Source organism: Lithobates pipiens, unplaced genomic scaffold, assembly GCF_037356315.1.
Source record: "Lithobates pipiens isolate NorthernLeopardFrog02 unplaced genomic scaffold, aLitPip1_a1.2 Scaffold_169, whole genome shotgun sequence".
NCBI lineage: Eukaryota > Metazoa > Chordata > Amphibia > Anura > Ranidae > Lithobates > Lithobates pipiens.
In genome coordinates this window covers 568668-582059 of record NW_027507754.1, presented here as the reverse complement: position 1 = coordinate 582059, position 13392 = coordinate 568668, and the positions used below count along the sequence as shown (strand labels likewise).

Sequence of the window (13392 nt, the reverse complement as noted above, 5' to 3'; positions counted from 1 at the left end):
GTGGTGAGAAATTCCAATATGGATTACCAGTTGTGGCAAAATGGCACGACAATTACAAACATTTAAAATAGAACTCAAGTCTGGAACTAACAAAAGCTGGCCACATGACTCTTCATTTGAGCCAATGTCCCCATCCACACATTCATTGTGCTCATCTATGTTGCAAGCAGGGAACCTTGCTAGCAGAATACAATGATCAGATTTGCAAGCTATGCGGCACTGATCGCTCAGGAGAAAAACAGACCGACTTGAGTACAACCAGCTAACCCATACATGGATCGAAATTTGGGAGCTCCCTGCTGAACTGGCCAAATTTTAATCCATGTATAGTCTGCTTGAGCTCAAAATTGCTCCCACCCCCTTCTAACTCCTACTCAAACTACCCTGTATAGAGCAAGTGGTCTCCAAAGTGCACCCTGTGGGCCAGATGTGGCCCTCCACTTGTCTATCAGGTCGAGGGGGCACTAACCCCACCCACCGGCCCCAATGAGGGGGCACTAACCCCGCCCACCGGCCCCAATGAGGGGGCACTAACCCCGCCCACCGGCCCCAATGAGGGGGCACTAACCCCGCCCACCGGCCCCAATGAGGGGGCACTAACCCCGCCCACCGGCCCCAATGAGGGGGCACTAACCCCGCCCACCGGCCCCAATGAGGGGGCACTAACCCCGCCCACCGGCCCCAATGAGGGGGCACTAACCCCGCCCACCGGCCCCAATGAGGGGGCACTAACCCCGCCCACCGGCCCCAATGAGGGGGCACTAACCCCACCCACCGGCCCCAATGAGGGGGCACTATTCCTCCTCCTACTGGCCATAGGCATTGTTTACTCACTGGCCACCATTTTCTACTCTCACTGACGAAAGTCCAGTCCTCCTAAAAATCTGAATAAACTAGACCTTCTTTGGGAAAATTTGAAAACCCCTGCAGTGGAAGGAAGGAAGGAAGGAAGGAAATAAGATGTCACATAACCTCGCCAGTGGCTGGCCACAGAGGAGAGAAGAGAGCGCCAAAGGCTGGAATGCCTGGGCCAGTGATATCACCCATAGGCTTACTATTGGCCATTTGTTGTCGGCTCTCCCTCCTCCCCCCTGTAGCTGGCTTCTAGGAGCCAATCATGTGACAGGACCCGGAGCAACCTAAGAATTATAAGCATTTTGAACAGGTTAGATACAAAAGGCATTGGGAAGGGCAGGACCTGTTTTAAGTTTAGTTAGATCTAGCCTGGACTTCGAATTCAAGTCTGGCACACAGCTGCATAAAGATCATACAAATCTGCTTTCACAGTGCTGCAAATGGTCTGTAATTTATGCAGCAAGTATTGTAAATGTTCCCGGTAATGTTTATACGAGTACAGTGCAAATGGAGTATAAGAGCCACACACGTCAGTAGCAAAGGAGGGCACTAGGAGTCAACAGCAAAAGGTGGTGGAACAGGATGCGGCAAGTCTGACAACCATGCCAGCTCTAGATTAAATCTCCCAGGGCACTCAAAGTAATCCGTCAGTGAAAACGGGCACCTTGAAGTGCCTGAAAACCAGGTCACTCATCCAATGGGGAGCTCTCAACTAAGTGGTCTTAAACCTACAGTAGTACAATCAGGAGGAGGAGCCGCTGTACTAACAACTGCACCAACTAATGTTATTACAGTGATCACAGGGGGACACTGGGTCAGCGCGGTCAGCTGATGGATGAGAACGCCTTCAGTCACGCCCCTTCGACAGAACCTGGACGTTCAGTCAACTTCTCTTGGAACGGCTGCCATATGCATAAGCCGAACGTTGACCGCTTTCTAATGAACTGGTAGATACAGCCCGATATTCAGCTCATGTTTATGGAGCTTTAGGGGACCATTCACACCTGAGCGTAGTGTTTTCAGGCAGAAAATTGTTCGATTTTACGTCGGTTTTAACAGCGATTTTGCAACGTTTGCTGCGATTTTGTGCAGGGCAAAAGGTCACCAATGTAAAAAGCAGAAAAAACGCCCAAATCTGGCAAAAAAAAAAAAAAGGGTTCCTGAACTTGTTTGATCTTCAGGCGTTTGAGTGGAGATGTGAACCATCTCCATAGAGAATTGATTCCCCCCCCCCTCCCACCTCCACGCTCCAAAACGCTCAGGTGTGAACGGGGCCTTAGGGTCACCATACATATTAATACAATCAACTTTAGATTTAACAAAAGTACACAATGAGGTCCTACCCAATCTATCCAATCAGAGAGGACCTTGAAACAGTGTTGGTAGATTCAAAGGAGACTGTACGGTCAGACTAACATGTGCGGCAAGCTTTTGTGACACATAATGCAAATTTTTTTTTACATTTTCCAACCTATTACTACACTCAAGGATTTTCTTTAATGTGCCCCACCCCCACATTACACCACAGACAAGAAGATACAATATCTTCCTAACCGCCACAAATCTGGCATAGGAACTGACGGGATCACAGGAAGCCTTTGGCGAGCTCGGGTCCACATAATACGTGAGGTCACCCTCGTTCAGCGAGTGATCTGCTTTACATGGGGCGAGCGCTGGAGAGTACGGAAGTCAGATCCTATTGGGACTGCTTATATAAAATCACACGTACAGGTATTTTGCTGCATGATATTCATTTTAAACAATGGGCTGAAGACACGATAGGGAAGCAGCTGGTCTTCACTGCAGAGATCTCATTCTCACGCATTTAATTCAATATGTAGGATGGCTGAAAAGTGCTGTCAGCAACCACCCACCACCACCCACAATTCTGCATTACATCCGGTGGAGCTGGGGTGTATTCAACACAATATGAATAGCGGCACTATTAGCCTGCAATTATTTTTCCTATTTTAAAAGCCGTCACAACAAAGTTTACACACGAGTGTGTCTATTACCTAAAAGGTTCGTTTATTATTCCAAAAAAAAAAAAAGAAAAGAAAACCTTAGTATTGGTGGAGAAGCCCTTGTTGGCAATCACAGAGGTCAGACGTTTCTTGTAGTTGGCCACCAGGTTTGCCCACATCTCGGGAGGGATTTCATCCCACTCCTCTTTGCAGATCCTCACCAAGTCATTAACCACTTAAGACCCGGACCATTCAGCTGGCCAAAGACCAGAGCACTTTTTGCGATTCAGCACTGCGTCGTTTTAACTTTTTAACAATAATTGTGCGGTTGTTCGACGTGGCTCCCAAACAAAACTGACATCTTTTCCCACAAATAGAGCTTTCTTTTGGTGATATTTGATCACCTCTGCGTTTTTAAAATTTTTGCGCTATAAACAAAAAAAGCGACAATTTAGAAAAATTTTGCTAGAATAAATATCCCCCAAAAATATATATTAAAAAAAAAAAAAATTCCTCAGTTTAGACCGATGTGTACGGTATTCTACATTATAGTTAAAAAAAAAAAAAAAAGAAAAAGAAACCCACAATAAGCGTTTGATTGGTTTGCACAAAATTTATAGCGTTTACAAAATAGGGGATAGTTTTTTGGCATTTTTATTAATTTTTTTTTTTTACTAGTAATGGCGGCAATCAGCAATTTTTATCGTGGCTGACATTATGGCGGACACATCGGACATTTTTGACACATTTTGGGGGCCATTGTCATTTATACAAATGCACCGATTCCTATGTAAATGACACTGACAGTGAAGGGGTCAACCACTAGGGTAGTGTATTATTATACACGATTTATATAGTGCCAACAGTTTACACCGCGCTTTACAACGTGGGGGGGGGGGGGCAACACAGTTACAGTACAATACAAAAAAGGTACAGGAAGGACCTACTCGGAGAGCTTATAATCTAAAGGGAGGGGGTGGTACAAAAGGTAATAGCAGGGGTTAAGTGTGTCCTGGGGAGTGAGTCTAACTGTGGGGGGGGGGGGTGGCTACACGTCACCAATCTCTGCTCCCGATCACAAGGAGCAGAGATCAGTGACAATGTCACTAGGCAGAATGGGAAGATGCTTGTTTACATTAGCATTTGGCTCGACTGCCGAGAAACGGGTACAACTTACGTAGTATTTGTTCCATTTGTGTCACCAGAGGCCAGTCACTTCACTGGGTATGTAAGTATTACCAAACCCACAACAGTAAAATCTGTCTATATGCAGTAAAGCATGCTTGTTATACTCACTGGAACCTAAGGGGTTAATCCTCCACATTAAGAGTTGGCAAGCTCTGTGAACTCTTAACTATATATAAACTATATATGAACTCTTAACGCTTGCCAACTCTTAATGTGGAGGATTAACCCCTTAGGTTCCAGTGAGTATAACAAGCATGCTTTACTGCATATAGACAGATTTTACTGTTGTGGGTTTGGTAATACTTACATACCCAGTGAAGTGACTGGCCTCTGGTGACACAAATGGAACAAATACTACGTAAGTTGTACCCGTTTCTCGGCAGTCGAGCCATTTCAAAGTCCAGAATTTATAAAGCTTGTCTGAGCTGTCAGACAACAGGGGGTGGAGATCTAAACACGGCAGAGCTCAGTAAGGAGAGCTCCAAGAGCTGATTGGAGGGAAGAGACACATCCCCCTACATACAGCACTTGGGAACAGAGCCGAGGTTGTCAATCACAGGATGTGTGCAGGAGCTCCCTCTCGTCACAATTTTTTCTTGGCGTCAAGAAAACTTGTCAGAAGCGACTCATGCGGACAGCAGAAGAATGAGGCAGTGAACAGAAATGACACTTTGTGCTCTTAACTAAGACAAGTACACACTAAATTCTTCATATCTCAGGTCTGAGGTTTACAACCACATTCAAATGGACCTTTAACCACTTCAGTCCGGGAAGATTTGGCTGCTTAATGAACAGGCCATTTTTTGCAATACAGCGTTGCATCGCTTTAACTGACAATTGCGCATTCATGCAACGTTGTACCCAAACAAAATTTACGTCTTTTTGTTGCCACAAATAGAGCTTTCTTTTGATGGTATTTGATCACCTCTGTGGTTTATTTTTTTACGCTATAAATAAAAAAATTAAAAAAAGAAATTAAAAAAAAAGCGACAATTGCTGTTAGAAGCATTTTAAGGCCGGCTGCACATGGATCGTTTAGCTCAGGGGTTGACAAATTTTCTTTGAATTTAGGAGCCGGTTAAAAAAAGTTAGGAGCCAGTTTTTTTTTGTTTTTTTTAGAGTGGTATGGATTGTAAGCTCCCGGGGTAAGGCCACTCATTTTCACCCCCTATAACCCACAATGGAGCACCCAGTCAATAACTCCAATGAAACGCTGTTTCAGAGTAAGGCTGGCAACAGATGGCAGTGGCACGTGGCCCCGCCAGATGGCAGTGGCACGTGGCCCCGCCAGATGGCAGTGGCAGGTGACACTGGTTGGCATTGGCAGGTGACACTGGTTTGGAACTGGCAGGGGGCACTATTGGCAGTGGCAAGTGGCCCTGGTTGGCGGTGGCACTAGTTGTCACTGGCAGATGGCACTGATTGGCACTGGCAGGGGGCATGGATTGACGGTGACACGGCACTGGCAGGTGGCACTGGTTGGCGGTGGCACTGGTTGGTGGTTGCAGGTGGTATTTGGCGGTGGCACTGGTTGGCAGTAGCAGGTGGCACTGACACTGGCAGGTGGCACTGGCAGATTTCACACGGAGCACTCTGTTATTGAAATGTAACAGAGGAGCTGTCAGAATTGAGCTTAATGTCGGAATGGGCGGGACCCGGCTGGGGTGGACGGGACTCAGCAGCTATCAAAACACCAGCCAACGATTGGGCTGCTTAAGAAAAGGGGTGGGGCCACATACACGTAGCGGCCCGCCCAGATCCCATTGGCTGGTGTTTGATAGCTGCCGGGTCCCGCCCACCCTGACATCAGGCTGAAATCTGACAGCTCCTCCTCTCTCCGTAGCTTGTCAGTTTCACAGACTTAGCGCGGCGCTGAGTGTGGAGGAGGGAGGAGGACGGCAGTCAGTGTTATGCTGCTGCATGTCTGGGGCATCGATAGTGAGTGGGCTGGTGGCAGCTTAGGCGCCAGGTTGCGATTTCTGGTCGCATAGGCGACCTGGCGCCTGGGGTTTGTCGAGCCCTGGTTTAGCTGTTATGCTGTTTTAGAGTACCTGGGAGGCATAGGTACAGCATCCAGCGTTGTGACACAGCCTGCCGGAGTCTATGGCAGGCTGAACGCTGTACCAAGTGAGACTTGCATTAAGGAAAGAACGCCCAGAATACAGCAATCACAGCGATCGGCAATGCGTGCTACACATACATACTACTTAAAAGGGGCGTTCGACAAGATTCTTTTTTTTTTTAAAGTCAGCAGCTACACACATGGTAGCTGCTGACTTTTAATAAGGACAATTACCTGTCCAGCGAGTCTGCGATGTTGGCCGCCCAAAGGCCGATCTGCCCATCGGATCTGCTGCCGACGCCTCCATCTTAACGAAGGGAAACAGACAGTGGAGCCTTATGGCTTCACGTCCCGTTTCCTACTGCGCATTTGCGAGTCGCACGGCGCTTTGTGAATGGCCCCGTTTTCTGGGAGACACACACATGTCCCAGAAGGCAACGGGCCTCTCACCGAAGAGAAAGTGCCACGGAATAGGAAGAGGCAGATTAGGAAGACTGCCTAGCAACAGCGGTTTCAAGTTAAAAAAAAAAAAAAAAAAAAAAGTAAAATAAAATTTTAATGCATTTTTTTTTGGGGGTGGCCCTCCACTTTAAATAAGTTCAGAATTATAAGTATTTTTTCTGATTGCAGTGAAACTCGCTGTCACCTTCATGACTTTGTAGAATTATTACCACGCTGGTGCGTGAGCAGACAAATGAAATCCATCAACACAGCTCTGCTTATTAACTCAGCTTCTCCATTTTACTCCCCATCCTCATTCATTTTTAGTAAACACGAGCAATGTTTGCCAAACTCAACCCAAGGCATCTTCAACGGAAGCAACCGCTGCCAAAATTCCGACATTAGCGGCAGGAAAGCATCTGCTCCCAGAGAAATATACACATGTGTGTGAGACTTTGTAAAAGCTTTATGGAGCGAGATCTGGGAAGTGGTCATGTATAGAGGGAGAAGGCAGAGATCTGAGACGTATTCACTAATTCTCACCATTGTGAACAATAGTGGAGGCCTAAATGAGCATCCAAAAAAAAATTATATTATATTTTATTATATATATATATATATATATATATATATATATATACATATATATACATACACACACACACACACACACATATATATATACATACACACACAATTTTATGTATCTCAAAAACAAGTAGTAAATATAGTTGAGTCTAGGCCAAAAATGACCCTTCTAGAGAAGGTTGCCATCCATCTGACAGTTGATCTTAATTGTATTTTAATGCTAATAACGTTGCTACCGTGTTTCCCCGATAGTAAGACACCCCCGATTGTAAGACGTATCGGGAGTTTCAGAGGGGTCGGCTAATATAAGCCGTACCCTGAAAGTAAGACATGTCTTACTTTCGGGGAAACACGGGGGTATTGCCGCCTCCCTCTCATCTAGCTGCGCGCCGCCTCCTGCCCACGTCCGCACCGTCCCCCTCTCCATACGTCGCCGCGTCTGCCATTTCCCTCTGATCTTAATGAGCGCCGCCTCCTGCCCACGCCTGAGCCGTCCCCCTCTCCATACGTCACCGCGCCGCCCCCTGCACTTGTCACTGCCGCCTCTTGCTTAAAATACGGTAATGCACACAGTATTAATCATACATCAGTAAAACATACACACTGGCATACTGGGGTATCATCTGCTGTATGTAACCCAGTGGGTATCAGCAGGTGTCACACTGGATTAAATACAGCAGGTGGTACTGTATCACACATAAATCTGTTTTATCTTCCAGTATTCCACTGTTCGTTCTTACCATTTTTCATTGTTTTACATGTTATGCAATGTTGTAACAAGACATTCTTGGCACTTCCTTTTATAAAACTGTTTTGTGGTGAATACAATACTGTTCAGGTTGTTAATAAATGTTAATTTTATGGTTAAAACAAAAAATTCGACAATTTTTTTCCAATATAAGACAGACATACCCTGAAAGTAAGACATAGTGGGGCTTTTGGGGATAAAAAGAAAGTAGGACACTGTCTTACTTTCGGGGAAACACGGTATTAGGGTTAATTATCACCTTTTGATGAAGTCAGTCTTGCTCAATTTCTTCCTTCCTTCTCCCTCTCCTTTTCCATTTATATGTGCAATCATCGTTTTACCATATGGTGTGTATAGATATATTTAGACTACCTGAAAGTTGATAATTATTTAATTGATTACTAGAGAAATTCTTATCACTGTTTTTATTATTGATACCAATCAGGTTTATTTTTTACTTAAGATCTTTTAATCTATGATAGTAATTATGAATATATACTTTTTATACCATTTGATTTATTAATTCATGAATTTATCTAATATACTTTTTGCATGCATATGTATTTTAGTATGCATGTGTGGGCATATAGTGTGTAAAGTGCTCTAAAGCCTTCAGTTATGGCCATGTGTGCCCACAGTGCACGTATATGCATTGGTTTACATGCACCCCCCCCCAATTTGGATGGAATTTAAAGAGGAAGTAAACTTTCCACTCTGATGCTTCTTTTCATTGAGTCCATTATAATAAGTAATTATCAAACTATAGCCACTGTAATCCATCCCAAATTGCATATTACTTACTGTTTAACAGCTTGAGATCCGCACTATAGCCGAATGACGGCTACAGCGCGGACCTGCTTTGCGGGACTACGTCTATTGACACTAGTGCACAAGCGGCCTGCGCGCCAAAAGGGGCGCGCTCTGATCAGCGAGTCTATGAGACTCGCCTGATCACGGATCGGATCAAGGGTGTCGATCCCGACCCCTTACCACGTGATCAGCTGTCAGCCAATGACAGCTGATCATGTGACACAACAGAGCCGGTAATCGGCTATTTTTCCTCCTTGCGCTGACAGCGTGAGGAGAAAAAAAAAAGCCGATCACCGGCGACCGTGATCGGGACATCAGTCCCAATCATGGCCAGCTTATCAGTGCCCACCTGCCCCCTGCCCCCTGCCAGTGCCACCCAAATAATAAAAAAGTGCCCCCCATCTGCCTCAACAACAGTGCTGCACCCCAGTGCCACATATCCGTGCCCATCAGTGTCATCTACCAGTGCCGCCCCAACCAGTGCCGCCTCATCAGCCTAAAAAGGTGGTGCATGGCACTGAAAAGTAATGGTCTGAACGGGTGAGCTGGTGGTTCTTACTGTTAATCGTAGATGCCTGTGAAATGAGTATCCAACATTTCTATATATTCTGCTATGGGATAAAAAGGCCAGACTACCATGTTTGCCAACTACCCAGTTTTCCCGAAAATAAGACCTAGCGTGATTGTTGCTGATGGCTGCAATATAAGCCCTACCCCCCAAACAAGCCAGTTAAAGTTTTTGTAGGTCTTATTTTCAGGGTAGGGCTTATATTGCAGCCATCACCGACAATCACGCTAAGTCTTATTTTCAGGGAAACAGGGTATGTGTGCCCACCTTTGTACTTGTTTTGATTGTCTTTGATCTTTTGACTGGGTTTAACTGTGTCTGACCCTCTTTGGTATATGTTTGGTCTATGAATTGTTGACAAGTGCAGATGTCTAACACTATCCGCATTGTTCGATGGGTACCTGGCTAATGTATTATAGTGGTGTGTATGTCCACTCATGTCATTTGGGTGTCACCTTTTTGTCGAGTAGCGCCTACAATTTGTGGGTGTGATCTGAGCCCCTCTGGGAGGTGCCCCGTCGGTGCCCACTCGTTTGTGTGAAACACGTCAGCATAGTGGCCCTTAAAATCTTCTCCATTACCATCTGGAGTCTTGTCGGGAGACCGTTGGCTATCATCTGAAGGCATTTTATATTGCGGTTTTCTTTGACACGTTTGTGAGTAGTTTTTAATTTACTTTTCTAATAAAATATAACCAAGGATAATGCACAAGGTCGGTGTGCCCTCTTTTTTCTATTTCGCTCTTGACTGTCAGGATACCCCAATCCTTGAGGGCAGCAAGGCCTGAGGAGTCGTCCACTACGAACAATAGGCCACCTGGTTGGCCCACTTGTGCACAGGAGTATTTGTTTTCTTCTATGAACAATAAATAGTGTATCCCGGCAATAGTAGGCTGGTCCTACATATGACAGTCCGTCTATTCCTTCTGACCTACCTTACAATGGCGTTTGCTCTCTGAAGAGCAATCTGTGTTTGGATCGCTTTTTAGAGAGCATCTGACAGGCAGTGAGATGGCACTGTATCACCACCTCACTACCCATTTTAAAATTTTAAATACGTAAACCCAACATTTTCTATTTCCGATATGTGGCTGTTGCACCATGTACTCAAGGTTTACAAACCCCAGGCGCCAGTTCGCCATTGGCGACTTGAAGTTACAACCTGGCACCTGGGCTGCCGCTCAAATGCTTCCTATTCGCCGCGCGATGTATGCAGGGCTTCGCTTGCCCATCTGCGGGCCCAGAATCAGCATTGCGGGTGGAGGGGGAAGAAGCAGGCACACTTCCGCTCTCCTCCCCTTCTAGTTGTGGATCCAGAAGAAGCGACTCAACGCCATTTTCAGGTCCCCATTGACCATTGCCCTGGCAAGAATGTAATGCAGTGCGACGTGCATTGCATTCTTTTCAGCACAGGGGAGACAGTGTCATTAAAGAGAACCGGTCACACCCAAAAAAAAAAAATATATATATTTTTTTTTTAATTCTAAAAAAAATAAAAATAATTAAACTTCCACCCATAAATGGAACTTATCTTATGTGCTTGGGTGTAACTCAGATTTAAACTGAATGGGGTGTGTACAAGGTGAACGTTTACAATCACTTTAAACGCAACAAGCTGAATGGGTCTTTTTTTAGCGGGCAGTACTGCCCAGTGATCACAACAGCGGGGATCATTTTTGCCACAACAAAATGCGGCGCCCGCAGCATATGCTATGTCCTCCCCCCATATAGGTATTTACAGGCAGACCAAGCGGTCAAAAAAAAAAAAAAAAAAAAAAAAAGACAGCAACAGAACGGGATAAACTATAACCCTCCCAGGAGTGACTGAGCAGTTGGAGCAAGGTTTATTTATAGAAAGAAAAAAAAAAAATAGAAAGAAAAAAAAAAAAAAAACATTTAGACCTTTATAAATCGCGCATGCAAACTCAGCGTAATTTCACAAAACGTGACACTTCCGCTTTTGGTGACGCACAAGCAAACATCAATGCACTCAAACCTCAACTAATATGGAGACACAAGAATACAAACACTGATTACTATGTGGAGCAATAATGAAGATTTGTTTGGTGCCAAACAAAATACAACTTGAAAGGAAAGCTCTAGAAAATCAGGAATGGGATGTTAATCTATTATAGACCAATTTATATATTGTGTTTATATACATTGGGTTTCTCTACAAGCAGCATTTTAAACGTGGGAAGCCAACACAGTGGTGGGCTTTACTGCCAAGCTACCGGCACATTCATGCAAACACTTGGCATACCTTGCGTGTGGTGGGAGTACTCAGCACCACCCCCGGAACAGTGACCACACCCTCATTGACAGCTTCGGATCATTGTTTACAATCGGTGGTGATGGGCAATCGCAGTGACTACCATGACCAGGAAAGCCCATGTAAGCCTCGAGTGCTCTGAAGTTTTAAAGGGCCAGCTCCCACTGGCTGGAAAGATTTGCGTTATAGCCGTTCGCTAAAAACTATTAACAAAAATTTTAATAAATTGGTAATTGCATTTAAAAAAAAATCCCCTAACGTTTATTCCAAAGGGGTTGTAAAAGGTAACATTATATATATATATATATATATATATATCTATATCTCTCTCCCTCATCTATATGCCGCATAGATCAGTAACCTACCGTATATACTCGAGTATAAGCCGAGATTTTCAGCCTCTTTTTTGAGGCTGAAAGTGCCCCCCTCGGCTTATACTCGAGTCATCGCTGTCTGCCCGCTCGATCAGCGTGTCGAGCAGACAGACAGCGGCCATTCTATTCAAAAGCCGCGCCTCCGGCTCCGCCTTCGCCTGTGATAGGCGGAACACTGAATTTCCCAGCAGCCTGTGTTCCGCCTATCACGGACATCGTATCATCCTCGTACTACGGACGAGGATGATACGACGTCTGTGATAGGCGGAACACAGGCTGCTGGGAAATTCAGTGTTCCGCCTATCACAGGCGAAGGAGGAGGCGCGGCTTTTGAACTTTACAATGGCCGCCGACGAAGAGGGCACGGGACGGCACGGCACGGGACGGGACGGGACGGGGGCAAGGCAAGGCAAGGCACGACACGGGACGGATGCAAGGAGGCAAGGCACGGGACGGAGGCAAGGAGGCAAGGCACGGGACGGAGGCTCGGGACAAAGGTAGGCTGGACACACACACACACACACACACACACACACACACACACACACACACACACACATGGATGGAGACACACACAGGGATGGATGGATGGATGGATGGAGACACACACACACAGGGATGGATGGATGGATGGATGGATGGAGACACACACACACAGGGATGGATGGATGGATGGATGGACGGACACACACACACAGGGATGGATGGACGGACACACAGGGATGGACGGACACACAGGGATGGACGGACACACAGGGATGGACGGACACACAGGGATGGACGGACACACAGGGATGGACGGACACACAGGGATGGACGGACACACAGGGATGGACGGACACACAGGGATGGACGGACACACAGGGATGGACGGACACACAGGGATGGACGGACACACAGGGATGGACGGACACACAGGGATGGACGGACACACAGGGATGGACGGACACACACACAGGGATGGACAGGCATGTCTCACCCTCGGCTTATACACGAGTCAATAAGTTTGCCAGTTTTTTTGGGGGTAAATTGGGGGCCTCGGCTTATATTCGGGTCGGCCTATACTCGAGTATATACGGTACATATTTTTACATCCACAATTTATATAAAACTTGCTTTCTGGGTGTCTATTTTCGGCACTTCCTCCTTTGCAGTCTCGTTCGATTCCCATAGCTTCCGGTTGTTGGAGCGCGCCCTCCCTGCCGCTACGCCATAAGTTAATAAGAACTACAATTCCCTTTATGCTTAGTGGCATCGCGCATGCGCAGTGTCGCTTTTCAGATGACCGTATGAACGAGAACAAGCCTTGGTCTCACACTGTATAACAGACTTCGGTGCAGACACCTCCCAGCATCCATGCTTATTCCCGCCTCCTCAGAAGGCCCATATGCAAAAAAAATAATTAAAAAAATGGCATGGGAGGCGGAACTACAGCATCTTGGGCACGCCCATGGCTCTCATGCCTTTAAACGTACACAGCGTCTGACTGCAGGAATGTAGTCCCAAAGGAGGGGGTGCAGTGA

At 46.0% G+C, this 13392-nt stretch overlaps 1 protein-coding gene across 1 annotated transcript in view; it reads right to left on the bottom strand.

Annotated features, from left to right (window-relative positions):
* The window catches only part of PICALM (phosphatidylinositol binding clathrin assembly protein), a 160762-nt gene that overhangs the window by 121591 nt on the left and 25779 nt on the right, over positions 1–13392 (bottom strand).